Source organism: Canis lupus, chromosome 26, assembly GCF_011100685.1.
Source record: "Canis lupus familiaris isolate Mischka breed German Shepherd chromosome 26, alternate assembly UU_Cfam_GSD_1.0, whole genome shotgun sequence".
In the NCBI taxonomy this organism is placed as follows: Eukaryota; Metazoa; Chordata; class Mammalia; order Carnivora; family Canidae; genus Canis; species Canis lupus.
Window position 1 is genome coordinate 15,416,965 of NC_049247.1, and position 27,495 is coordinate 15,444,459.

Sequence of the window (27,495 nt, forward strand, 5' to 3'; positions counted from 1 at the left end):
CTTCTAAGAATAAAAGTGAGTTCTAAGTGAGTTCTAAGAATAAAAGAGTGAGTTCTAAGAATAAAAGAGTGTATATAAGTGTAAGGAGGGATAAGGGAAAAGAAGAGAAAGGAAGAGGAGAAGTGAGGACAGGAGAGAATCAGGAGGAATGAATGATTTTGACTTCTATTTTTAAGAGCACTGCGTAATATATCAGGCAGTGTACCAAGTGCTGCACTTATAGGATCTTGTTACACCATCCTATCATGATTACAGGCAAAAGTATTATTGTTCCCATTTTATAGAGGAGAACAACAAAGTTCAGAGAGGTTAAGTCACTTATGCATGCCACCCAGCTAGGAAGCGGCTGGAGAGGGACTGAAGCCCAGGCTGACCTGACTCTAAGGCTCAAGCACTAGCTGCTCCATGACAGTTGCCCTTTCCTTTCAGTGGGAAGCCTCACTCACTTTCAAGCCCCCCTCCATCCTAATGACTGATCCCCCTTGAACAGCCCATAGGCAGAGGCTTTGAGACTAAGCTTCCTAGGTGTCCATCTCAACTGTGCCACCTTGCAGTGATGGGCAAGTGACTTCATGTCTCAGAGCTTCAATTTCCTCCTCTTTCAACTGGGAATAATTACAGTGCCTTTGCCTGTGTTTTTGCAAAGATTAAATAAAATGATACATAGAGAAAGGACACAGAGCCATCTATCAATTATGTTCATGTTTCTGTCCTTTATGGGGAACTTTCTATGTGCCGGGCACTTTGCTAAACATGTTATATACCATGTGCATCCTCACATTCAACCGAGAATGTAGATAATAATAATCAATCCATCATGTAGCAAATATTTACTGAGCATCTATTATATGCCAGCATGTCTTGGTACTGGGGCTGGAACCCAGTCGGGAAGAGAAACACTGAGTAGCAATTATATAATTAAATGATGACGAGAGTTATGGAGGGGAGCATAGGATGCTTTAAGAGTGTATAGTGAGGGATCAAGGATATGACCAACTTTTTGGAGAAGGGGATCTCAAAGATGTCTTTTTGGAGAAAGTGACATTTCAGCTAAGCCCAGAAGGTTGACTAATAGGAAGTTAAATCAAGGAAAAAGATGAGGCAAGAACATTCTGGGCAGAGAATGAGATCGTGCTGTTCTTACTTAACCAGGATCTTTCAGGTTTTAATCCAAAGGAGTGATCAAATGTGGGCTCCTTTCAGATATGTGGCAGACTGTTGCAGCTGGGGGGAGGGGGAAGTTGAGGCAGGGTTATGTCCTATTCAGATTGTGTGGAGTATTTTCATGCAAATGGCAATGATGTCCTCAGCTGATTTCATTCGATGAATATTCTACTCTCACCAGACCCTAGACAGTTCAAGCTGAAAGGAAACTTTGAGGTCATCTGGGGCTCAGAGATTGAAAATTGCAAAAAGTTTGTACTTGGAGGGGGGCAGCTATTATCGACTAGCAATGTCTGCCTACAGTTATCTATTGGGAAGAGATCCACTTGGTGGCAAATAATGGTGAGATTGATTAGTGATGTCTATTTCAGACATGGAATTAGGAACTTATGGAAGGGTGTCAGGAAAGCTATACACAGTTGGCATCAGAACACCTCTTAGAGGGAAAACTCTTTGTTTTAGAATGCATTTTTATAGGTGTTTTAGATATTGAAGATGGGCCCCAAAGAATATAAGCTGTAAGAAAACAGCAAAACAGAGAACTAAATTGTTCTGCATAATAATATGAATTCAAGGTTGTAGATAAGACAGATGGGGGTAAGGAGCTTGTATGAGAGGGGAGGCTGAGCCACATGATGGGTAGCTAAACCCCAAAGGCCAGAAAAGACAACATGGGGACTTCCTGACAATAGAACAGCCTAAGATTTCAAAGATCAGGATACCTTATTTTCAATTTTTAAAACAAAGATTTTATTTGTTTGTATATTTATATGAGAGAGAGAGAGAGAGAGAGAGAGAGAGAATGCAGAGAGAGGGGCAGAGGGAGAAGAAGGAGAGAGAATCCCAAGCAAATTCCACACTCAGCATGGAGCCTAATGCAGGGCTCAATCTCATGACTCTGAGATCATGACCTGAGCTAAAAGCAAGAGTTGGACATTCAACCAACTGAGCCACCCAGGTGCCCCCACCTCATTTCCAATTTTAAGTAGTTTGCTTCACTGCAATGTACAGTTTGTCAACCCAAACTGACAATGTCTGTTTCACATACTGATGCTTGTGCTGGTGGCATTTGAGGGAAGTGGAGGAATGAGGGTAGTGTCCAGAATGTGATGAGATGATATGGGAAAAGAAGAGAACACAGGGAATATGATCCATAAACTGAACCAGCTCAGAAAAAACAGAGAATCCAGAGACAGAGAAATGCAAGCCCCTGTCCCCTGCCCCAAACATTCCCAGACCAAGAAAGCAGTCTGTTGCTGTATATGGGATAAAGGTCTGGGTTAATTTCTTTTGGGTATCCAGAAAATGAGATATATGTAAAATATGCCTATCTGCTTCCCTTTTCTAGCCTATCTTCCTAATTTTACAGATGGGGAAACTGAGGCCCCTATAGGGGGAAGGAGACTAATGGAGATCACATTTGGTGGCTGCTCAATGAGCCTTCTTTTCTAAGACGTGGTAGAAGACACTAGGCAAGGGTAATGAGCCAGTGCTTGGTGTCTGCCATCATCCTTGGTCTGCAGCACTCAGCTCAGTTTGGGCGAAATATCACAGATTGTCAGATGCACTTATTTTTAAAGGGAAAATGATCAGAACTCAAATGAAGGCTGTTTAGTCATATGCATGTATACATGTTGGAGCAGGTTATGGGGTGCCATTGGGAATCTGGACCTGACCTGAAGGGGAAAAGGAAAAAAAGAAGGTTTCACTTGGTGCCATCTCCTGCTTTGAGGTCTTGCTGTACCCCTCCTCCTTAGAAGGGTAATTTTAAGAGAAACCTATGAAACTCAGGTCTTGCACATAAGCAGTGGATAGTTACTTAACTAATAATGGTAATCTAGGGGAGTCAGAAGGGCTGCCTGATGAAGAACTCGTTTCTCCCAGCACAAGTGGGAGAGGCAGAAGGAGAGGGAGAGATAATGAAGCAGACTTCACCCTGAGTATAGAACCTGATGTGGGACTCAATCTCATGACCCTGAGATTATGACCTGAGCCAAAACCAAGAATCAGCCACTCAACTGACTGAGCCACCCAGGCATCCTACATTTAAAAAATTAGATTTTGATTGTACAATGATAAATTTTCATTGTGGAAAAACTAGAAAATGGAGAAGAGCCAAAGAAGAAACTAAACTCTAGACATAATCTCACAAGGCAAAGATGATCTCATTTTCAATTTGGGGTGTATTCTTCTTTTTTTACATTAGCATTATGGATTTTTAACAAAAACAGGATAAGAATATGTAAAATTCTGTGACGTGAATGTATCATTTATTTAACAAGCTCTCTGATAGTTAGCATTTATTGAGCTTATTTGTTGAAAATCAAGATGCCAGGATGATGAACTGTATGATCATGAATAAAGCATGGTTCTTATAATCCACATTAATACACTGCTGAGCAAGGTAAGGGCAGACAGTTCACCTAATTGCTCAACAAGTAGATTGAGTTCCTTTTATGTTCTAGGCACTGACCACGGCATGAGGGATACAGTTGAGATCAGGATAGTAAAGGTCTCATGAATCTCAGGGCAGATAATCAACAAATACATATGTGAGTGAGTGTGTGTGTGTGTAATGAGACAGTGAAGATGGTATGAAGGACAAGGCTGGATCAGTACAGAGAGTCGGAGTCATGGGACACTTTAAATACACTCTGAAGGTATGACATTTGAGCAAAGATCTGAAGAAGGAAGTAAACTATGTGAGTGTGTGAAAAATGGATCAGCAGCAAGTTCAAAGGCAGGGAAGTAGGAAGGAGCTTAGTGTTGGAGACAGAAGCACTTGAGAGCATTGTGAGCAGGGAAAATGTGAGGAAATGCCACTGAAGAGGTAGCTGGGGGCCACCACATCGTGCAGATCCTTAAAGCCCATGGAGTGGGGGCCGTGTCTGGATGGTGGGTGATGAACTTTGTGAGGTCTTCAGCAGATGAATGATGTAAGCTGATGTGTATTTTCCTAGTCTTGCTTTGGCCTCTGTATGGAAACTGACTATGGTGGAGGGCAAGAAGAAAAGCCAGAAGATCAGTTTGAAGGGTGTTGTCATTATCCAGGAGAGGGGTGATGGTGGCTGGGACTGTGGTAGTAGCAGAGGGGCTATAAGAAGGGGTCAGATTTGAGATACGTTGTGAAGATTGAGCTCTCTGGACTTGCTGTAGAATTGGCCCTGGGAATAACAGAAGGAATGTGGCCGGGGATGCCTGAGCAACTGGGCAAATGTTGATACCACAGCTGAGGTGGGGAGGACCATGGGAGGACAGTGGAGGAAAGTTAGAGGCTTGGTTTTAGATAAATTAAATTGAAGATCCCTGTTAGAGTTTCAAGGGGTGATCCTAACCACACAAGTGATATGCAAGCCTGGAGGTCAGGGGATGAGTTGAAACGGAAGATAGAAATTTCGGAGTCAAATGGCTATTTGATGAGGGGTAGAGAAGGGTCGCATGAGTTCCCATGGGGCTGGGGGATGGTGGGAATATGAGGACCACCTTGATTTAATTCACAGTTGTACAAAGGCTGGATCTATGCTCCCAATGGTGGCAGGAACGGTCTTTTTTTTTTTTTTAATTTTTATTTATTTATGATAGTCACACACACAGAGAGAGAGAGAGAGAGAGAGAGGCAGAGACACAGGCAGAGGGAGAAGCAGGCTCCATGCACCGGGAGCCCGACGTGGGATTCAATCCTGGGTCTCCAGGATCGCGCCCTGGGCCAAAGGCAGGCGCCAAACCGCTGAGCCACCCAGGGATCCCGGCAGGAAGGGTCTTAATGAGAAAGTGATCCTGAATTTACCTTTTAACAAAGGGGGAAATGGGGAACGTAGAACATTGAAATGATGTTCTGATACCCCCAGGGGACCAGGCAGATAGGAAGACAGGAAATTGAGACAAAGAGAATGCACATCAGAAAGGAGAGTGGGAGAAGAAGAGAGACTCAAGTGTGTGGGTAAATGCCAAGCTCTAGAAGCCCCCAGCGTGATTCCTCCCTCCTTCCATTCTTCCTCTCTGCATGTATGCATGCGTGCATCTATCCATCCACCATCCATTTCTCAATTCAGTTAGTGAGTCAATAACTCTTATTAAGCCCTTGCTTTTTTGGCAGGTATTGGGCTTGGTGTCAAGGACATAAAGAAAATAAGAAGCTGTTACTCTGTGGGGGAAGTGAGAAGCACAAGAATTGCTCTGATCGGCTCTAGACAGGCAGTGACGTCTCAATCTGTAATTTCCCAAAGCAAGTCAGTTCTCAGACTAGTTGCATTGCAATCGCTCAAGGACCTTTTAAAAATACATATTCCTGAACCTACCTCAGAACTGAAACCTTCCAGGGAGTATGTTTTGAAAAGGTCCCCAGTTGATTCTGATGTACAGCCAGGTCTGGGAATTCAGCTCACTGAGGTTTCGAGTTAGATGGAAAGCGGGAATAATTTTTAAATAATTCCATTTTACAGCATTGTTAGGATTAAATGAGATCATGCCAGAGAAAGTCCTTGGTGCAGGAATTTTTCCTACTGGGCCTTCTGGATATGCCTGTGTGATCTAAGGCCTTCTCAGTGGCTAAAGGGTCAAGCAGCACCTTGGTTAAAGGGGCAGACTCCCAGTCCTACCCCAGATGTCCTGAATCAGAATTTTTGAGTGATTCCCAGGCATATCAAAGTTGGCTGGTAGAAGGGGCACACAGACAATCCAGTCTGTCACTGAGGCAGTCACACCTGGGAGCAGATCGTCTCTATTAAGGAACACTAATGAAACGTAAAAATGATTTCCTCGGTGTAATTATATGATGCTGCTCTGGAGTTGTAACCCTGGGCTGCTCTGTTTGCAGGTGATTTAAGTGCCCATTACACAGCACAGTGAAGTGTGTTGGGAAATCAGGGGTGATAGAGAGGCAGTGGGGATGCTAGCTCCATGTGTGTCCCTGGCCAAAGTCAGCCTGTGCTTTGACATGGGCCATACCAGTGGCCCTCTCTGTTTTTGGAGTCACACTTACCCTACCTCAAGGCTGACCACTCCTCCATAACACAGCAAGTGCCACAGAGCTATGCTGCCCAGAACAGAAGCTGACTCCAGGGGAGTCCCTGTATCTTAGTGCTTCTTGAATTCGAATGTATACACAAATCATCTAGGGATCGTGTGAAAATGTACATTCAAATTCAGCAGGTCTGGGGTGGGCCTGAGATCATGTATTTCTAGCAAGCTCCCAGGTAATGCTGATGCTGCAGGTCTGAGGACCACACTTTTATTCGGAATATACCAGTGCTACTCAGTGGTTCTCAAAGAATACCAATGACTGGGGATCCCTGGGTGGCTCAGCGGTTTAGCACCTGCCTTTGGCCCAGGGCCTGGTCCTAGAGTCCTGGGATATCGAGTCCCACATCAGGCTCCCTGCATGGAGACTGCTTCTCCTTCTGCTGTGTCTCTGCCTCTCTCTCTCTCTCTCTCTCTCTCTGTGTGTGTGTGTGTGTCTCATGAATAAATAAATAAAATCTTAGAAAAAAAAAAGAAAAAGAATACCAATGATTCCTACCATCCAAGATGAATTAAATCAGAATTTCTAGAGGTAGAATCTGGGCATCACTATTTTTCAGAAATTTTTTAGTTCGCAGTCAGGGTTGAGAACTACTGGTTTAGGAGTCTCTCTCTCTCTCTCTCTCTCTCTCTCTCTCTCCTTTCCCCCTCCCTGCCCCCCCCCTTTCCTTCTTTTTTTCCCCTTCTCTTCTCTCCCCCCCTTTTTTTGTAGGTTGGTGGGGAGACAGAGCCAACAGCCAATTTGAGAAAGAGCTGCCTGCTCCAATGAAGAGAATGATCATGGGAAGGCTATTGGCAGGAAGGATACTCTTTTTAAACAGAATCCTTTAGCTGAAGAAATCTTTCCAGGAGTTTTGCTCAAATCATACTTGTGCCATTGGCACAATTCTAATTCTCCTGTTGCTCGTGTCTAAAGGTGGACAGCCAATGTAGACATTCCTTGGCATGATCCACCTCCATCTTGTTCACTTCCAAAGCTTGCTGAGCCTGTGCAGTGGGAGTTAGAGGCCAGAGGGAGGAGCACCTGTAAGAGTTGGGACTCTGAATGCCAGAATATGGAAACACAATTCAAAGGGAGTTAGGCAAAAGATGATATTTATTCATATGACTGAATAATTGGTTGTTTCAGTGGATCCACAGATTCAAAAGCCATGCTTTAGAGTCTCTGTCTTTGGCTCTTTCCTCTCCCCATCTCAGCTCTTACTTCCTCCATGCAGCCTTCATTCTCAGGCAGGTTCCCCCTTGTGATGACAAGAAGGCCACCAGCAGGTTTACATCCCATCCTTTCAGCAAATCCATTTAAAAAAAGAGGGTACTCTCTATACCAGTATTTACCTAGAAGTCAAAGAATAGAGCCCTTTTGGTCCTCGTTGAGCCAAAACTCCATCATTTCATCGATCAATAACATCAGGGTAATAAGAACACTTGATTGGCCAGTCCTCAGCCATCCCCACTCTAACCAAGTGTGCAGCCAGCCCACCCAAACTAGAAGGAGGCCTTGGTTCTGGGCAGGCACAACAGAATGTCCACTGCAGCATCTTAAATACTTGTCACCCACATTCCTTGGGTGGCCTGGCTTTCTCTGGCCCAACATGGACATTGCCCCAGGGGCCTCCACAGACTCTTCTTCAGACTTTATTGTGTAGTAGGCTCTTGACAACTTTGCTTTCTGGAGAACACAGCAGAGCGATTGATTTCTAGCAGGTGTGTAATTGAACAGGTGGTAGGAGGGAAGCAGGGCACAGGTTGATAGGTTTTCTCCTTCCTGTCCCATGATCTCACAGTTTTAAAAGGGACTTATGTTCACCCTCTCTCTGGGAGAGGGGACACGGGAGGAGGCTGGAATCTAGAGAGCCCAATTCCTAGTGAATTTTCCTCTGGAGTTTCTAGAAGGGAATCCATTTTTCATTTTTTTGCAGAGCAGTCTCATCCATGGGCATTACATGACTAAAATAGTGCAAAGCTGAGAGGAAGCCCCGTGATGTTTTTTGAAAGGTTGTAAATTCAGAGCACGTCACTTGAGGCTTAAAGCCCTTCAGCAGCTTCTTTCTGCCTGTTAAGACGGAATCGTATCTCCTAACACATGCTAACCTGGCCCTTGTCTCCACCCCAGCCTGTTTTTGTGACGCTATTTAACCTGGATCAAAGTGTTGCAGCCCCACTGGCCTTTGTTCTGTTCCTTGGGACCTCTCTGCCTCCAGCCTTGGGGTCTTAACACCTGCAATTCTCCACTTCCCCATACCGTACCTCAGTCTCTTCCTGGTTTACACTTAATCTTTTAGGTCCTCATTAAAATGGCCACTTGCTATCCCCAATCTAAATTAGGCTGACTATCATAGTTCTCTCTTCCTATTTTATACAACCATGTAATTGACATGCATTTCTTGGACTGTTTATGTCACTTCCAGTGAGGCCATTTGATTCTAGATCCCATGTAGATGGGGACCCTGTCTGATTTTGTTCATCACTTATCTCTAGGGCTTAGTTTGAAGCTGGTGTATCGTAGGTGCTCAGTAAGTAATTGTTGGATGAATGAATTTGTTTTCTGAAGTTCCCTGAGTCTCTCCATCCTGGGTACATGTAAAAGTCAACTGGGGAATCATGTTAAAAATACAAGTTTCTCCGACCTTCCTTTGGTCTTCAGATTCGAGGTGTGTAGTTGGATCCTGGGGAAACCACTAGGAAATTTAGAAATGGTTTGCCAGGATTGTTGATGGACAGGGTGCCCAGAATCTTTTGTTTTAATTGGGTTTTCAGTGAATCACAGAGGACTTAAAGAGACATGGCCAAGTGTATTATAAACTGAATGTAGAAGGAGGGAGAGGAATGTATCGTTCCTAAGAATGCAGAGTTGTGGCTTCCATCAATACAGGCAGAACACTGGCCAAGGAGACACAGTTCGATTGGAGTTAATACTAAGTGGCTTGTACTGTTTGTTTTTCTTTTCTATCTTGATGACAGTTGGGTGATTTGACACACTGTCAGACAAGTCATAGATCCGTAACTGTTCTTTTGCCAGTTCTATCACATTCCTGACAGGATCCCCCGCCCCTATGCCCAGATGCTCAGCTCATAATCTAACATAGCACCTCCTCTCTGCTGGTTAGAATATTCTCAACCCCTTTGTCCACTCTCTGACAGAGTGGGTTCAAGGAATTCAAACACATGTTTGAATCCTTCAGCATCCTTCAGCTCTGTGTATGTGGATAACTGAAAGCCTACCAGCTTTCTATGCTGACAGTAGCATGAAATATCTTGTTCTTTCTCGACATGTCCTTTTTATGACTCACATCTGGAAAACACCCCCCAAAACCCAAAATGCACCATTTATCTCATTTCTCAGACTGCCAGCTTCCTGAGGTCAATCACTGTGTCTTCTGTTTCTCAGCTGTTAGGCTCTGTAGAACCTAGCACACATTCCCTGATACCTCAACATTTACAATGGTTTGTTACTGTTAATGAAATAGGTTACTATTAAAATCACAGTTTATATCATTTTCACTTTGAAGTATACTGATGCTTTCCTTCCCTATGTCATGTAATTCTAACATGTCAGGTTTGGCTAATGACTGATAATTAGGATCACCTTGGGTTATTTCAAGCATTCACATCCCTGGGACCTACTCAAGACCAGCTCTAAAAAATGGAATTGGAAATCTGAATGTTTAGCACTCTTCTAGGTGATGTTTCTGGTTCTCAGGACAGGGGAACCACGAATGTGGTGGCTGTGTATATGGGCTTGGGAAGCAGCCTGACCTGGGATGGAGTCCTGGTCTCTGTGGAACCATGTGCACATGGCTGCAGATCCCCAGGCCCTAGCGCCTCCCCATCTGTACAATGGGGCGATGAGACCAATATCAGGAGGACTAAATGAGAGCACATGGATGTAATATGTACTTAGTAAAATGGGAAATGATGGTGGACACATCTAACTCCTGAGACTATTCTGAGGATTAAACTAGTGAATTATGAAAAGTGGCACTGTCTTTACACCAAAATCTGGCACATAGTGAGTACTACATCCCTGTTAAGTGTGGCAAATTTTATATCCATTTACAGATGAGGATACATGTGGCTGTGAAAAGGGGAAATAAGAGTTCATACCCTGTCTTCTATGCCTAAACTCTGGGCTTTCCCCTTTTACAAAGCTAATTCTTCATGCCAGTACTTTCCAGGACTTAAAACTGGGTCAGTGAGTGCTCACCTCAGGTTTTTTGCTTTGAGAAGGGGAAAGGATCAACTCTTCACACACAGCCCAAGTTTTCTTCCCTCCTGCAGCCCTTCCTTGTTGTCTCTTTCCAGACCCAGACCCCATGACCGTTTTTCAGAAATGTCAACTTATGTGGGCACCACACTCAGAGGCCCTCAAACAAGGTGATTTGGGATTCCTGTCTCATCCCCATCTGTCTGCTAGAGTCTGAGCAGATACCAGAACAGACTCATCTAATTAGTGGCCTCTCCTCTTCTGGAGCTCCGGACTACTGGTGCATGGCTTCCACATTTCCCAGGCAGAGACGAGATATCTCATCAGATTGGCCAGTGGTGAAGGCTTCCCTACAAGAGCCTGGGAGGAAAGGGATTTTCTAGCTTCTGGAGCAGGGAGGCAGGCACCTGGGCAGTGGGGACCCAGAACTAGAGTTTACATGGATGTGGTTGTTGAGAAGGACATCACCCTACCATTCTGAGCCTTATCCATAAAATGGAATGATAATCATACCTACCTCACAAGGCTTGTTGGGATTATGTCTACAAAGTGATGATCTCAAGGTCACCTGACCTCTACCCCAGTCCTCGCTCTTGCTCTTCCTTCCCTCTCTCCAAACTCTTTCATGAATTGGTTAGAGAGGGAGAATATAGTAGTGATTAGAAGCATGCTCACTAAAGTTTTCTGCTTAGGTATTAATACTGGTCCTTCCTTTATCCACTCTACCTTGAGCAAATTGCTCTCTCAGCTCAGTTTCCTCTTCTGTAAATTAAAGGTGGTAATCTTGGACCTGCCTTGTATGTTTGTTGGAATTGTAAAGTGGGGTCAGTCATATGGGCACATAGTAAGTTCTCAATAAATACCCAATATTATTATCATGAAGCAAGCATGGGGATGGATTTCTAGTTCATCTCATGTTCCCTTTTCTTGTAGGGATGATAAGGCAGTTTTTTTTCTGCCAGAAACCTCATTGGTTATGTGCCTTTACAACTTCAGGACTCAGCTCATGGGGACCCTTCTCTGCAAATCTTTCCCTAAGACTTCTCCTCCATATGCTTTCCCCTCAGCCTCTAGGGCTTCCTCCGCCCATAGCTCTTGGCATATGGCATCATTTAAGTCTTCCCTTCTGTTGGACTTTTCCTTGGAGAAGGTGCTTGTGTTAATAATTATGTTTCTAATACGTTGGACAGCAACTTCTACCACTTTGGAACTTGGTTTTTGTTGAAAGAATGAATGAGGACACCAGAGACCTTAAAGCAGTGTTTCTCAAAACCTTTTTGACCATTTTACTTTGCAACCTGGTGATGGTTGCGTACACACACTGTAGGGAACACAGGTTCATATTTGTTTGATATTTGCTTCCTATTTCACTATTCACGATGTACTCTGATGATTTTTCTTCTCTTTCTCTCCTCTCTTCATCTGTTTTGTTTCTAAAATTTTGCCTTACTTCTTGGGTTTCCTGTGATATTTTAATGAGATAATAAAGGCAAAGGATTAAACACTGAGGCTGACATCTGGTAAGTGCTTGTTTTATCAGAACCACTCTTAAAATCCTTATATAGCTTTACCCTTTTCCCTCTGAGTTCTCGTAAGTCTGCCTATCCTCTTGATCTTTTTGTTCAGACCTGTTTTCCTCTCCAAGGCCTACCTCACTGACAGTGATCTCCAGAAGCATCAGAATGAACCACAGTTCATAGTATTGTAGCCTCCTGACTCCAAAGCATGCAGAGAAGGTGATTTGATGGGAGACAGCAGAAGTCCCATCACTTTGACACAAGGGATGAAGGAAATATCCCGTAGTATGGAATCTTCTGTCTCCTGTATCCTTTCTCCAGCAACTTGACAGAGCCCAAGAACTTTTCTTCCACTCCGTCCACTCCTGAGAAACTTCAGTCTACAAGACCCTGGCCAGTGTGAAGGAGAAAGTGGAGATTACTCTGTAAATTACAGATACACGAGCAATGCAGTCACCTGTCTCTAGGACCTCAAGATGCTTGGCCATCCTCCTAAGCCCCACAATCACTGTCAGAGAATAATTCACCAAATCAACTCAACAGCCCTCCTTTTCTGCTGTGCTATACTACCGCTTTGGCCTGGAGATCCCCTCATTCACAAACAAGTGGTTCTGGAGTGAGCAAAGCAAGGCAAAATGACTAAGGTCCCCTCATGGAGTATGGACCTGCTCCATGGCTGTATTCATGTAGTACCTCTTAGCACAGTGCTTGGGTTAGGAAGACCTGGTTCTAACAGAAATTTCACCACCAACCAGTTGTGTGACCTTGATTGAGTAGCTTCACTTCTCCCTTCTTCCATTTGCTCATTAGTACAATGGATGTGTTAATAATATTTTAAAATATTACCTATTTGTTGTGTGAGGAAACGAAGTCTCCAATACTTTAAGTCCTCAATAAATTTCATAATCAGCATCCTCATTGTTGGTGCCGCTGCTGTTGTTTTAATTGATGATAATCACAAATGAACACTTTGACTTATGAATTAGATGCAGAATATCTTTAACATGAAGAGGGTTTAAGCTCCCACATCTTCTTGATAAGAGAGAGAGCCTGTTGTTCCTATGGACTGACAGTCCTGTTACCTCCTAGCAGAAGGCTCTAGATGCACTGATGTGCTCTTGGATTTAGGCACTTAAGCAGGAAGAAGAAGGTGGTTCTTTCATCCTGGGTACCAAGTGGTTCCTAACTCCTGTTAAATTTGGCTGGAATAGAAAGAATGGTTCAGAGAAGAAATACAGACACTAATATCCTTTTTTTCTTGTATGGCCTCAAACTCTCAACCCTCCAAAGTGGACTGATTTCACTGCTCTCTTGCCTCCTTCCCTTGCATGATGAGTTTCTAAGGCCAATTCTTATTCTACTCCAATGTCCAGCACAGTGTTTAGCACTTAGCAGAGCTCTGTGTTTCATGGCTGAATCTGTGACCCCCTGATTAACTGCCATTTGTTTTCTCTCCTCTACCACTACCCCCAACTCAGCCACATTTTTATTTAAATAATTAGTTTAAGGAGCAGAACTTTAGCAAGCTGTGTCAGCTATGCTTTCATCTCTCTCTGTCCTTCCACTCTTCTCCTTCTCTTTCTCCCCTCCTCCCCCGCCCCCACCATCTGCCTCTAATGCCAAATTTCAACCAATTCAGACATGGGATCATCCTATTATCTATCTTCCAGGACGGTCCTATCAAAGTACGGCAATTTAGATCGTCTAAAGTTCTAGGAGGATAAATCTTAAAGACAAATTATTCATGCTAAGCTTGTTGGAATCTTTAGATACAAATGGTCAAACTTTGCCTTGTGTGGTTCCATCATAAACTTTGAAAGAAAGAATCTCAGTTCCTTATCTTGGTTAGCAGTGAATGGATCAGGGTAGAAAAATACAGCATAAAGAATGACAGCAATATGAACACCCACAAAATTGCCACTCAGGGCAAGAAATAAAACATTGCCAAGTTCCAGGAGTTCCCTATACGTTCCTCGCTCCCCCCTAGAGTTAACTACTATATTGTCTTATTGAAACCACTTTATTGTTTTTTCTTAGAGTCTTATCATTTGTGTTTGCATCCCAAACAATACAGTTTAGGTTTGCCTGTTTCTGAGCTTTATATGATGGACACATCCTCCATGTATTCTTTTCTTCTTTCATTTAATGTTATGTTTGAAAGATTTGTCCATGTTATTGCATGTAGTACAAGTCTGTTCATTTTCAGTGCCATATAATTTATTGTATGAAAGTATGCAGTGCATTTTCTGTTCTTCTCTTGATGGGCGGTGTCATGAGTTCTTTACACATTAGGGTTGTTACTGACATTTCCTATTATAGATAATGATATGATAAATGTCTTTACAGACATCCATAACAATTCGCCCAGCACAAATTCCTAAATGTAGAATTTTTGGATCAAAGACTATGGCTCCTTTTTAAGCTTCCCCCAGAATGGTTGTACCAATTTGCACTTCTACCAGCAAAGTACATTCCTGTCTGTGTCCTCACACTCTTGCCAATGCTAGCTTATTTGCATTTGTTTTAGTCATGCCAAGTTGATAGGGAAAAGATGTTTTCTCAAGACTGTAGGAATTTCCATTTCTTTAAGTGTAGTGACACTGGGCATCCCACCTCCTTTCTGTTTTTTTTGGGGGGAGGGTTTTGTTGTTGTTTTGGGGTTTTTGCTATTTGTATTTATTCTCAAGTGGACTTTTTACATCCCTTGTCATTTAAAAAAATTGGTATGTGTGGATTTTAATAACAGTTCACACTAGGGTTCAGCCCTGATAAAGTGTCAGTTAGACACATTTCAACTGAAGCTCAGGGTAAATGGGGAAGAGGGAAGGGACTTCTTAGTACCCCTAGATCTCAAGTGGATCCGCCAAGCAGAGAGTAATTTGGTAGCTTATTGTTCACAAACCAAAGAGGACAGTTGTGCATTCAGCCCCATGCTGGGGAGAAAACAATGCTTCCTGGACCTGAGGCCATTTGAGAACAAGGGATCCTGCTCTAATTGAATCTGCCTTCTACCTCCTTGGTGCCCAAGGACTCTCTTTATGGTTATAACTGCCTGGGCTCCAGGAGGGAGATGGGGGATGTAGAAAAGGAGAGAATATGTGTAGTTTGGCTTGAAGCTTAAGATTTGTATGACCAGCATCCCAAATAGAATTTACTTCTCATTCTTTTGTTCTCCCTGCCCTCATCCTTTCTTCAGCAAACATTTATTAAGCTCCTACCATGCACTAGATGCGTTAGGGGTCTTCTACATCCCTAGCCCTACAGGGTTCCCTATCTCAACAACTGGCAACTCCACCTTCTTAGGTCACGTGGAGAAGCTGGGCATTATCTGTGGTTCTGCTCTTTCTGGAGTATATCATGGCCTTTCCACCAGCAAATTCTTTCACCTCTATCCTTCAAGATACATCCAGAATCTGGAAAATAATCCAAACATCCATCAACAAATAATCGGTTAAACAAACTGGAGTACCTCCATACAGTGGAATACTACTCAAGAAGAAAAAGGAACAAGCTATTGGTGTATGTGACATGAATGAATTTCAAAACAATTACACCAAGTGAAAGAAGCCAAACATAAAATAGTGCTGTATGATGCCATTTATGTACAATTTTGGAAAATTCATACTAATCTATAGTGACAGAAAGCACATCAGTGGGTGCCTGGGGATGGGAGGAGGCAAGAGCAATTGCCAAGGGACATTAGGAGACTTTTGAGGGCTGGGTGTGCTTCTTACCTTGATTGTGTGATGGTGTCACAGGGGTATCAGATGCCTAAGCTTATTGAATTGCATTTTCAATACATACAGTTTATTGTATGCCAATCCAACCTCAATAAAAAGCATTAAAAGCATATCCAGAAATCAGACCACTTCTCACATCTCTGTTGCTGTTACCACTACAGCTGAACCACCATCAGCTCTCACCTGGTTAATTGAGGCAGCCGCATAACATGCCCTCTGGAACCTGTCCTCACTTCTTTACACTCTCTTCTTAATATGGAGCCTACAGTGGTGCTTTTCAAAGGAAAGTGAGGTCATTTTACTCCTCTATTTAAAACCATCCCATGTCTTCCCATCACACCGAGAGCACTTATCACTGTCTGACATAATACGTACTTTACAAGTTTATTGTCTGTCCTCCCACCATGGTGACATAAGCTCCAATGGAGCAGGTTCATTTATCTTCACTGCTGTATCCTCAATGTCTCGAGCAGTGTGTGTCACATAGAAAGTGATCAATAGATATTTGTGGAATGAATCAATGGGTATGGTTGTAGACTCAAAGAGTTCCCAGACTACTGAGGGATATATACATAAAATATATGTATAAATATATGTATTTTAAAATATAGGACAATAATTGGTATGATAAATGGAGGCATCTAAACGTTCTTGTGGTGAAGTCAAGGATGGCTTCCTGGAGGAAGTGGCATCTAAACTGAGACCTGAGAGGTACATGAGATGCCATGGGAAAGAAGACACAATTCCTGCCTTCATGGGATTCTATTTGATGAGCAAATACATAGGCATATATCACACCATGTGATATGTGCTTTATAAGGGTAAGCATGGCGGGGGGTGAGGGTGAGAAGCAGAGAAGTGGGAGCCTCACCCAGCCTGGGAGAAGGTCTGGCAACACTCACAAGGTTTCTCTTAGTGAAGTACCTCTTGGTTCAGATGTATCTTTCACCCAGTCTCCAGAAACCCACATTTGGGGAAACTGTTGTCTCCATACAGACTATGGCCATAGGACCACGAAATTGATCCAAGATTTGGGAGATACCCAATTATCACATTTCCCCACCATGCTTGGTTCCTTTTTATGTAAATCGTGCTACACCAACGTACATCTGGGTATGTCGTTCCCCATGCCCTCTGTGCCTTAGAATTGCTGGTGAGCTTAAAAACAAACATGTGATTGGGTTCTACCAGGCTGATTAAGTCTAAATCTCTGGGGGACTAGCCTAAACATGTATATTTTAAAAACCTTCCTGTGCGGCGAGAGACCTGGAAATGACAGATGTGATTCAAGGGTCAGGGACAGTTGTCCTCTTTGGAGCCTCGTCATTCATTTAATCCTTTATTTCATTCCTGCCTCAGGGCCTCTGCACTTTCCTTTCTCTTTGCCTGGAGAGTTTTTTTTTCCTTAGGTTTTTGCACAGCTGCTTGATTCTCATTCTGTAAGCCTCCACGGAAATGTTGATTCTTCAGAGGGGCTTTCTCTGACCCTCTCCTCTCTCCATCTAAAAGTTTGCATCTACTCTCTCCACCCTGGCTACCAGCTGTGTGTCACTTCACCAGACTGATTTCCTTCACAGCACTTACCACAATTTGAAATGATCTTATTTACTGTTGTATCCCTGACACGAAAGAAATGAACCATTTCAGTAAAGAGTGAAAAGATCTGACATGTGTAAAGCACAGTGCCTTGCACAAGGCAAAGATAGGAAATTGCAATTATTACAATGATTATGAATAAATTAATTATTTGGGGTATACAAGGCCTATGACGAAAAGGATTAGCTCTCTGTTAGCATAGGAAATATGAACTACTATTTCATTTTTGTTCTTAATCAGGTAATGCTAAACTCTTCGAAGGCAGGGGCTGTGTCCTGTTCATCGTTGTACATTTAAAGCTTAACACATTGTCTGGCTGTGTTAAGAAGATGTTCTGATTTAGAGGCTGTTTGTTTGCAAATAACAGCATCTCACTCAAGCTAGTATAAGTAGAAAAATGAATTAGTGGAAGGATAAAAGTGTCCCAGAGAACCCAACGGTGGGAAAGAAAGTTGGGCCAGTGAGAAACTTGAACCCTGAAAAAGAAAGGGACCAGGGACTAGCAATTTCTCTCTGTCTCCCCAAGGAGGCATGATGTCTCTTTCTTTTTCATTGCAAACTGGTTTTCTCTGCTTTGTAGGTATATGGATGTCCCCAGCTGGGTTTTATAAAGCTTTTCACTTTTTTAAAAAGGATTTTATTTATTTGTTTGACAGAGAGAGCACAAGCAGGGGGAGTGGTAGGCAGAGTGAGAGGGAGAAGCAGGCTCCCCACTGAGTAGAGAGCCTGATGCGGGGTTTGATTCCAGGACCCTGGGATCATGACCTGAGCCAAAAACAGATACTTAATCCATTGAGCCACCCAGGTGCCCCAAGCTTTCCATTTTGATCTTCACTCAGAGCTTGAATAGTAGCTCCATTCTGAATCCCCAAGGAAGAGAAAGTTTGATTGGCTTTAACTCCTGTCAGGTGTTCACTCCTGAGCCAATGAACTGGAGCCAGAGGCAGGGGACTGGGATCACGTGGCCTTCCACTCTAGAGACTGGGAGTAACTCTTTGCACTAAGGAGGCCTTAGCTCAGATTTTCCCCTGAAAACAGAGCTTGAGAGAATGGCTTGCATGCAAGTAGCTTGGTCAGGAAGAGATGCCAGGGAACAGGAGAGGGAAGACTTGGAAGAGCAAAATAGAGGAGGAGAGAAACGCAGTCCAAAGTGTGTAATTGAGCTGATGTGGGCGAGTGACTCATACTCAACAGAGAACCCATGAGGTCTGTGTAGAATGCAGAAATGTCCTCCTGAGAATGGGAGATGAAAGGATTTATCCACCAGCTCCTGTCCTCCACTGGTCAGAGTTGCCCCAAAGGCTGTAATCTCCATCTCATTTCCAGTTTTGTGCATGCACCAGAATGGCTATCAAGCCCTAGGGCAGAAAGCAAGCTGTCCGTGGCACAGCTAGCTCAAGCAAGGTGCTGGCAGGGGTATTCTGTGTACAGGTGATTTGCTGCAGCAGGGGCAGGAGCCAAAAAGGTGGGCCGAGGGGATGTGAGCTGCTCGCAGGAGGTGTGGCCAGGTTGTCTAAGAAGAGAGGGTGAGTGTGGGTGGATAATTTATACCTTTCGTATCTGCCCAGTGAATGTTTTCTTTTCTTTCTTTCTTTTTTTTATTTAATTCATGAGAAACAGAGAGAGAGGCAGAGACACAGGCAGAGGGAGAAACAGGCTCCATGCAGAGAGCCCGACATGGGACTCCATCCTGGGTCTCCAGGATCACGCCCTGGGCTGAAGGCGGCGCTAAACCACTGAGCCACCCAGGCTGCCCAATGTTTTCTGAATGAATAATGAAATGCAAAATGAAGGAAGGGTTCTTGGAAGAAGCAAGGTGTTCAGGGCCTCTTTGGTGTGGAAAGCTTAGTAGATAATGACCGTCTATCCTCAAGTATTTTTCTACTGAGGACAATCAATTTTATTGATAAGTCTGTGATGTCCTAAGGGAAGTAGAAGATATTTCCTCCACTTGGGGATGAAGAACAGCCCTGGAGATGCTGAGCACTTAAGTACACAGTATCAACACCAGGGCCAAGTTTCGGTTTTCTGTCTGCTTTACCCTGTCCCAAGTTCTATGGCTGCAGTTAGACCTACAGACGTGTGCAAAGTACCAGCTTCACCTCCGTCTGCACCATCTCTCCTCTGTGTGTAATTCAGCACGGTGGAGACAGTGGTTGTTAAGACCTCAAGCAGTTTCTAATTTTGTTTCATTATGAGTATGAATGCAGCCCTCAGGACCCATCCCTACGGCCTTAACTAAACTTGGTCTTTCAAGCTAGGAATTGACAAGATAAAGATCTGAATGGAGACTCCAGTTGGCGGAGGGCTGGGCTGACTCAGCCCCGATAAACCTGCAGTCAAGAAATCAATAGAGCTTTTTCAGACTTGCCATTATCCAACAAGGAAAAAAATTTCAAAAATAAATTGCGGCCTGGCATAAAATCAGATTAAGCAGATAACGGGTTTTGCTGACTTCGGGCCGTGTTGGGGATGGCACAGGAGGGAGTGAATTAGCGATTGAATGAGCTGGAGTTCTCTGCCGGCTTGTGCTATGCAAGTGTTTACTCTGAACAGGAGAGGGAGGACAAAGGTGAGAAAACAAATTCCAGCTGCTGTTTGAATTTCACCCCAAAGCTGACCCAGCCCTGCAATCTAGGGCTCGCTCACCAGTTTTGGTGGTGGACTTGCAGAGCGGTTAACAGCTGCAGCCTTGAAGTGATGAGTTTTAGCCAGGCTTCGCCATGCGCTATGGCCTTGGGCTAGTTGGTTCACCTGCTCACGAGCCTTGGTCTACTTGACTTGAACTGGGCTGCCCACGGGTTGAGGCTGGGGCAGAGATGTTCCACCAGGGAAATTGTTATGATGCTCAGGAAACAGAGAATGGAGGTTGGTTAGGAACAAACCTCAAGGGGGCACCAGTTACAAATCCAACTCTTTCTGTCTCAACACTGGCATTTCCAGGACCCTTAAAAATGGCCCCGCAGAGGTCCTCTGGGGGTAAAGTTAAGGTAGGTACACCCAGAGCCAGGTGGCCTCATCGAGGCAGGAGAACAAAGATAGGAGCTTATCCTCAGGGGGTACTCACCTGCCTCTCTGCTCCTTCAGGCTCTACTCTCTACCTGCTTTCAGAGCCAGGTGCTTCTTCCTACCTGTCTTAAGTCACCTCTTTGGACTTCTTATACTGCCATTATTTCCCAGACCCACCTGCCTGTCCCCTCACTTCTGGTTAGTCCAGTCTTGTTAATGGTATTCTAATTGTTGGCCAAGATATGGCTGCCCTCCCAATCAATATAGGATGGGAATCTAAGATATGCTCCTCCTTGTCACCAGCTGAAGATCTTGTGGGTAGGTGTGGCTGCTTTTCATGGAGGGCCCCACTCAGTGGGACACCATTCACATCATAATCCCTGTGAATATCACACTCTAGAATTGTGCAGTGCACAACCCCACTGACCACATGCAGTGGCTCTGCCTTTAGCAGCTGAGAATGAAGAAGCTGCTTTTTACAATCTTTGTCAGTCATGGTGAGACATTTCCAAATACAAGGAGTCCTGAGGGCAAGTCTTGTCCAATTCTGGTGTTTTATAAATGCAAGAACCCTTCACTACTGTGGTGGCTTTGTAAAGTGTTAACTTGGCCAAGCTGAACCACATTTCCCAGAATGCCCTCCCCACTGTTTTCAGAGCCACAAGTGAGATTTATGTGAGGAATTTGAAAGGTGGTAGTGAGGCTGTAGCCATTTTGTGTTTTGTTCTGTAGGGCAGGTAACGCACTTTGTAGCTCACACCTATAGTCTTGGGTTCACATCGTTGATATGGGGCTATGCTTCTATGGGTCCTCCTTCAGCTTCTTTAACACCTGGGCCAGGTGTATGTTTGGTGCCTTGATGAAGGGTGCCAACTTTTCTTTGAAGACATGCATACCATCAAAGTCAAAGGCAGAAAAAACTGGCATGGGCTCAAGTCTGTGTCCTTGTGGATTCCAGCGTGTGCTCGTGGATCCCAGCTTGTCTTTGCTCTTCCCCACTTCACATTTTCTACCCTTCTGGACTGCCTGACCTGCACATTTCAAACTTGAGCATTGAAGGCAAAGATCACAACCTTACAGAGACTGTTTAATCAATCCTCGCTGAGTAAGGGCATGTGCCTGGGACAAATTCTTTAATGCACATATACTTCCCAGGGGGCTGCTGCTTTGATTGAACCTTGACTGGTGGTACAGCTGCCATGGAAATTACATTCCTGAAAGATAAATAGGCTTGGGGTCTTACTTGAGATTCCCCTGCAAATCAAAACTCAAAGTACCTGGGGGTAGATAGTTTATTTGGGAACTGATCCCAGGAAACACAAGTAAAAAAGCAGGAGGAGTGAAACCAGGAACCAGTGAAAAACCTATAGGCAGTCGGGCTCAACTCCCGTATGGCATCTGAGAAGCGTGCAGATGGCCTACCAGAAGTCTCTGTGCAAAGCATGGGAGTGCAGGAAATCTGAGGTGGTTATCTATTGGCTCTGTCACGAATTCGAGGGTTGCCTGAGGGTGTGAGCTACCCCATGCTTTTGGGATTCACCTGCCTGAAGTTGAGCAGGTTCTTACAGCATCAGAGGAAACGTTGAGGCAGAGAAGGTTCTGGGGTCCGGGGCAGGTGCTTAAAGCTGAATGGTGTTAAGGTGCTTGGGCTGCTCAGGCCACCATCAAGGATGAGCTATTGGACTGTGGCTTGGGCACCAGAAGCATCTTTTGTTGCTGGCAGAGCCACTGTCTGAGTGATCAAGTCTCCTAGATGTTACTGGGTCGGGAGGAAATGATTAAAATGTCATTAAAGGTATATTTAAAAGCCAAAATAAAAGCCCTAGAGCTTTCTAATGTTAAACACCTGTTATGAGAACACACACACGCTTCCTCAACTCTTACTCTACTACCTCTTTACCTCCTAAATTATTTTCTTCTCTTGTCAGGGGGAAAAATTGTTTTTCGGTAGCCCTGTTCTCTGCTGAAGTGGATGCTTTGCAAGCTTTCCAAGAAGCCCTTACTAGCAACCCAAGTGAGGCCTATAAAAGAGCTCATCCACAGCTCTTTTAAAATGAAAATAAAGGGTGGCAGGGCACTGAGGGGGCACTTGACAGGATGAGTTAGACTATATGTTGGCAAATCGAACTCCAATGAGAAATATTTTAAAAATAAATAAATAAAAATAAAATAAAAATAAATTTAGGGTGCCTGGCCAGCTCAGCCAGTAGAGCAGCTGACACTTGATCTTAGGGTCATGAGTTCAAGCTCTACATTGGGCATGGAGCCTATTTTTTAAAAATAAATAAAATAAAAATAATAAGAAAATAACCCTTTGTGTTTAAAGAAAATTAAAAACTTGGTATACACAAGTGAAAATATGTTAGCCTAGCACTGGGGGGCCATTTTGTGACCAGCAAAGGGTTATTGAGGGTCTTCATGGGGATGGGTCAGAGGCCTGATGGTTTGGGTCATGCCTGCTATTTAATGCCTACACCTGGCTATCACCAAGTCAACTGCAATACCTCATTTTCATTTTCCCACCCCTTTGGGCTCCACATTTGCTGTCTACTGCAGCATCAGTGACACTCAAAGATTCTGTTCTCATCACAGCTCGAAACTGCGATGCCCATCTGTGTCAGGATTGCACTGCCTGCTAGGCATGACGGCATTCCCTGTGGGGAAGACGCAAGGAGGGATAACTTCTTAGTCACACAGACTTAACATTTTCCAAATGACTTGGATATCCAAATGGTTATCGGTGAATATCACTGGATACTCAGAACCTCCCTCCTACATACATCAGCACTAACCCTGCAGCAGGTGGATGAAAAGCTGAGACCCTGAGAGAAGAAACAAATTACCCAAATCCCAACAAAGAGTTCATGGCCTGGCACATGGTAGGCTCTTGAAAATCATATGGTTATTGTGAGAGGTAGTTAAGCATGGTGGTTAAGCACACAGGCATCTCAGTCAGACAGATGGGGTCCCACCCTGACTCTGCTGTTCACTAGGTCAGTGCTGTCAGGCAGGTGACTTCACCTCTCTGAGCCTCCTGTTCCTGACTGTAAAATGGGAATAATAGCAGCATTCATGTGTCTGTTGTTGAGAGGATGCACTAAGACAATGAGTCATGGAGAAGCTTTGGGAGATAATAGAAGTAACTGACGATGATGAAGTGGCCCAACTTGGGCACCTGTGAGCTTAGGTCATTCTTCAGCTACCTGATTTCTGACAGTTTAGTGACTTTCTTACCCACTGGCGCATAGACAGGAGCAGAGGGCTTCCAATGCTGTTTTTCTGGCTTGCTGATAATTGTTTCTTATACAAGCCAGAGTTGTATTGATTCACCATTGATCTTTGCATGGGGCCAGGGAAATTCTCAGGCCATGAAGACAGAAGCAGCCTTTTCCAGCCCAGGGGTCCCTGGTGAGTGTCAGGGGCACCACCTGCGGGCTTGAATGACTGGCCTCTGCCCTGTTTGGGACAACATCTTAATCAGAGCCAGCCCCCTCCCCCTGCCCGTGCCCCTTGATTGCTTCCATCTGCCCTCCCCCACTGGCTCCATTTGACCTTTAATAAAGCGGTGAGTCTGTGCAGAGCTGTGGATGACTTACGGCTGCCTGAGCAGCTCCCCAAGGCAGGCTACCTCCCCAGCCCCTGGCCTCACCGCAGCTTGTAAGGGGAAATTACATTTTGATCTACATTCCCCATTTTCATTCTCTGTCACCTGGCTTCAGAGACAAAAGGAAGAAAACAATGTTTTCACCACCACCCACCCGCACCCTCACCCTCGTCTCCTCCTAGATCATGCCTGTGTGTCCCCGATTCTGTTCTAATAGTCGGCGGGGGAGGATAAATAAGCCAGACCAGGAGTGCTCTCCGAGGTCATCCACCTCTGGACCCATGAGTCATCAAAGCCCCAGAGGTCAGGGCAAGGTAGCACCTGAAAGTCAGCAGATGGGGTTCAAGAACAATGAAAGAAAGCCATTCTTCCTCAAGCCTTCCATGACTGTTCCAGACATGGCAAGGCCCTCCTAAAAATTCTTCTCACCACGTGCTGTACCTCTTCTTTCTCCTCTCCCTTTTTCAATTGAGATAAAATTCACATAGCAGGAAACTCATTCTTTTTACCATTTTAAAAGTATGCAATTCAGTGGTTTTTAGGATATTTGCAATGTTGTGTAACCATTTTCAGTATCCAGTTCCAGAACATTCTCATGACCCCAAAAAGAAACTGTGCCCAGTAACCAGTCACTACCCATTCTCTTCTCCTCTTTGGCAAACACTGTTCTACTTTCTGTCTCTATGGATCCTGGCATTTCATGTAAATGGAATCATGTTCTATATGGTCTTTTGAAACTGACTTCTTTCATTTAGCATAATGTTTTCGAGGTTCACCCACATTGTAACAAGTGTCAGCACTTTATTCTTTTTTATGGCCAAATAATATTCCGTTGTATGGAAATACCACATTTTGTTTATCCATTCATCCACTGATGGACATTTGGGTTGTTTTCACTTTTAGGAAAATATTAATCGTGCTGCTGTGGACATTTGTATACACACTTTAGTTTGAATGCATGTTTTTCAGTTTTCTTGGGTATAAAGCTAGGAACGGAATTGCTGAGTCATATGGTAGTTCTTTAACTTTTAAGGAATAGCCAAATTGTGTTCTATAATGGCTGCACCATCTTACATTCTCATCAGCAATGTACAGGGTGCCAGTTTTTCTACTTCCTTTCCAATACTTGATAATTTCCATTTTTTTATATCCTAGTGGTATCTCTTCTGGTTTTGATTTGCATTTTTCCCAAAAGACTAATGATGCTGAGCATTTTTTCATGTGCTTATTGGCCAGTTGTATATATTCTTTGGAGAAATGTCTAAGTGATTCCTCTGGTCACTTTTAAATTGGTGCTTTTGTTTTTGTTGGTATTGTTGAGTTGTAGAAGTTCTTTATATATTTAGATACTAGACCCTTATGAGATTTGCAGATGATCATTTGCAGATATTTTCTACCATTCTATGGGTTTTGGTCACTGTAACTTGTTGGTAAGTTTTGAAATCAAGAAGTGGGAAGCCTTCAACTTTGTTCTTCTTTTTCCAGATTGTTTTTACCAATCTTTGTTCCAAAGTCTCCCGTTGGGCTTATAGAGATTTGTTAGATCTGTGCTGGAATCTAATGACTCTTCCTGCCCAATCTAGCTTCCAACTTTCCCCTTCATCTGTGAACTCTCCAGTAACCTGTTTGCATTCTTTACTTTGTGTCTGATTCCTGGGGAACCCCACTTGCAGAAACTCCTAGTGTCTGGGACATTGGTCAGCACATTGTTGGAGTCCTAGGAACATTTCCAAACAAATGAGGAAAAGAAACACATTCTTGATTTGGGGACACAAGGAGATTCCAATCTTATTGTTGCCATCAAGGTATAACTTCTTATCACTAGTCCATGTAGCATAATGGCTAAGGAGAAATTAATGAGGCATCATCCTTTTAAGAAGTTTAGGTCAAATGGAACCTGTTGATAGTGGGTCATTCAGAGTGGTATAAGAGCCTAGAATTATGTTGTCTTCAGAGAAAGAATGTTACTTTGGAGAATAGAACTCCACAGGGTGGACCAGAATGGCCGGAGAAGTGTGAGAAAATAGGTACGTAATAGGAAGTGAGGTCAGAGAGCTGGCTTCAAATATTTGAAAAGTACAAACCTTTTCTCTGCTGTTCTTCCAGGAAAAACTAGAAGGCTAACTCCTTCTCATCCTCTAGGTCTCAGCTTAAATGTCACTTTTTTCAGGAAGCCTTGTCTGAACCTCCTCCACTTTACCTCCGAGAATGGATAAAGTCATCACATATTCTGGGCTCACTGTGCCCTTCTCCTTTAGAACCTTTTGTGGAGGCACATTCTGGTCTGATTCAGTTCCTGTCGTCTCCTCAGCACCAAAAAGAGCTGCAGGGTCATGGGAGGTGCCTGGTATACTTTTGCTGAATCAAAGAGGAAACAAATGAGCCAGTAGGTAGAAGTTTAAGAAAGAGATGTGGATTCCATTAAATCATTACATACTATTGAACCATGTCCAGCAGGGCTGGCTTCACAGATTAGGGACACAAATCCAAGTCCTTTGCCGTGAATTTTCATGACACCAAAGCTTTCTTGAGCCTAGGACTTCAACACTCCTGCATTCCTTTTGCTTCTTTCTGGATATTCCTCTACTAAAAGGGACTTGACTTGTTCTCTGAAGGGGAACATCACAGAGTAGAACTGGTCTTCCATCTGCTATGAAAACAAATACAAGTTGGAATATTTTGGAGACACCCAGAAGAATAATAGATTTTTGGCTCCTCTCAAGTGCTCAGGTATCTGTCAACTTATTAACACTTACCATTTCTTGATCACATACTAAGCACATGACGCTGGATTACACACATGGCGTATAAATTGCAAATTCTCAAAACAACTCTAGCTAGATGAGAATTGTTATCTCTCAAACATGAAAACTCCCTAGTTTTCTCAACCACCTTGGAATTCAGAGCTACTATCCAGCTTCTAAGGGAGTCAATCTAGGCATATAACCAGTTTGGTGCAGGTGGAATCAGCAGACTGACCCCAGACAAAAAAGCTGAGTATCTTCTCACATCAGTCATGGTGACACAAATGATTCTGATAAACAGCCCAAGAAACCAGATGTGACATTTATGTTTGACTTAGTCCTGCAACCATGTAATACCTGGAAATCTCCAACAAGCAAAGGTAAGGGTTTAATTTTATTATCCAGATTTTTTTAGTGGTCTTGAATAAAGGGGAGTGGCATTCAGAAGTACCTTCTAAATCATTGGAGAGAGATTCAATTATGTTTGCTGTCATTTGTGTTAACTGTACTTTGAAGAATGCTAATTTTCAAAAAATTAGTTACCTATGATTTAAAAAAAAAAAGTCTCCTTAATAAAGCAAGCATTAGTTCCCTGCAAGTTTAAGTGGTGGGAAAATTCAAGCCCTTGAAGTTTAGGATCTTTTCTGGGAAATTGGGTTATGTTGTCACAAGTATCAGGTCACAAGTGAAAGTGTGGGAGTTCTGGTAAAATTTCTTTTACATAAAATTAAGCAAAGGTGGCATCTAAATAGGGAAACCATCATGGACAGGGTATGCATATTAAATTTTGATAATGGATTAAATATAATTAATCTTCATGCATCCTCCTTAGCTCCTTGAAAAATGTGTGAACCCACCTTTTCAAATTTCCAGGCAATCGATCAGAATGATGGGCATG

The 27,495-nt window shown here is 43.5% G+C and overlaps 1 long non-coding RNA gene across 3 annotated transcripts in view; it reads left to right on the plus strand.

Annotated features, from left to right (window-relative positions):
- The window catches only part of LOC119866170, a 121,126-nt gene that overhangs the window by 50,189 nt on the left and 43,442 nt on the right, over positions 1-27,495 (plus strand). The window contains exon 7 of one of the 3 annotated variants that reach the window (XR_005379240.1): positions 12,014-12,816. The exons of the other annotated variants lie outside the window; for them this stretch is intronic. This is a non-coding gene — a long non-coding RNA (uncharacterized LOC119866170). Of the gene's footprint in view, positions 1-12,013; positions 12,817-27,495 lie in introns of those variants that run through there. 3 annotated transcript variants of the gene reach the window in all.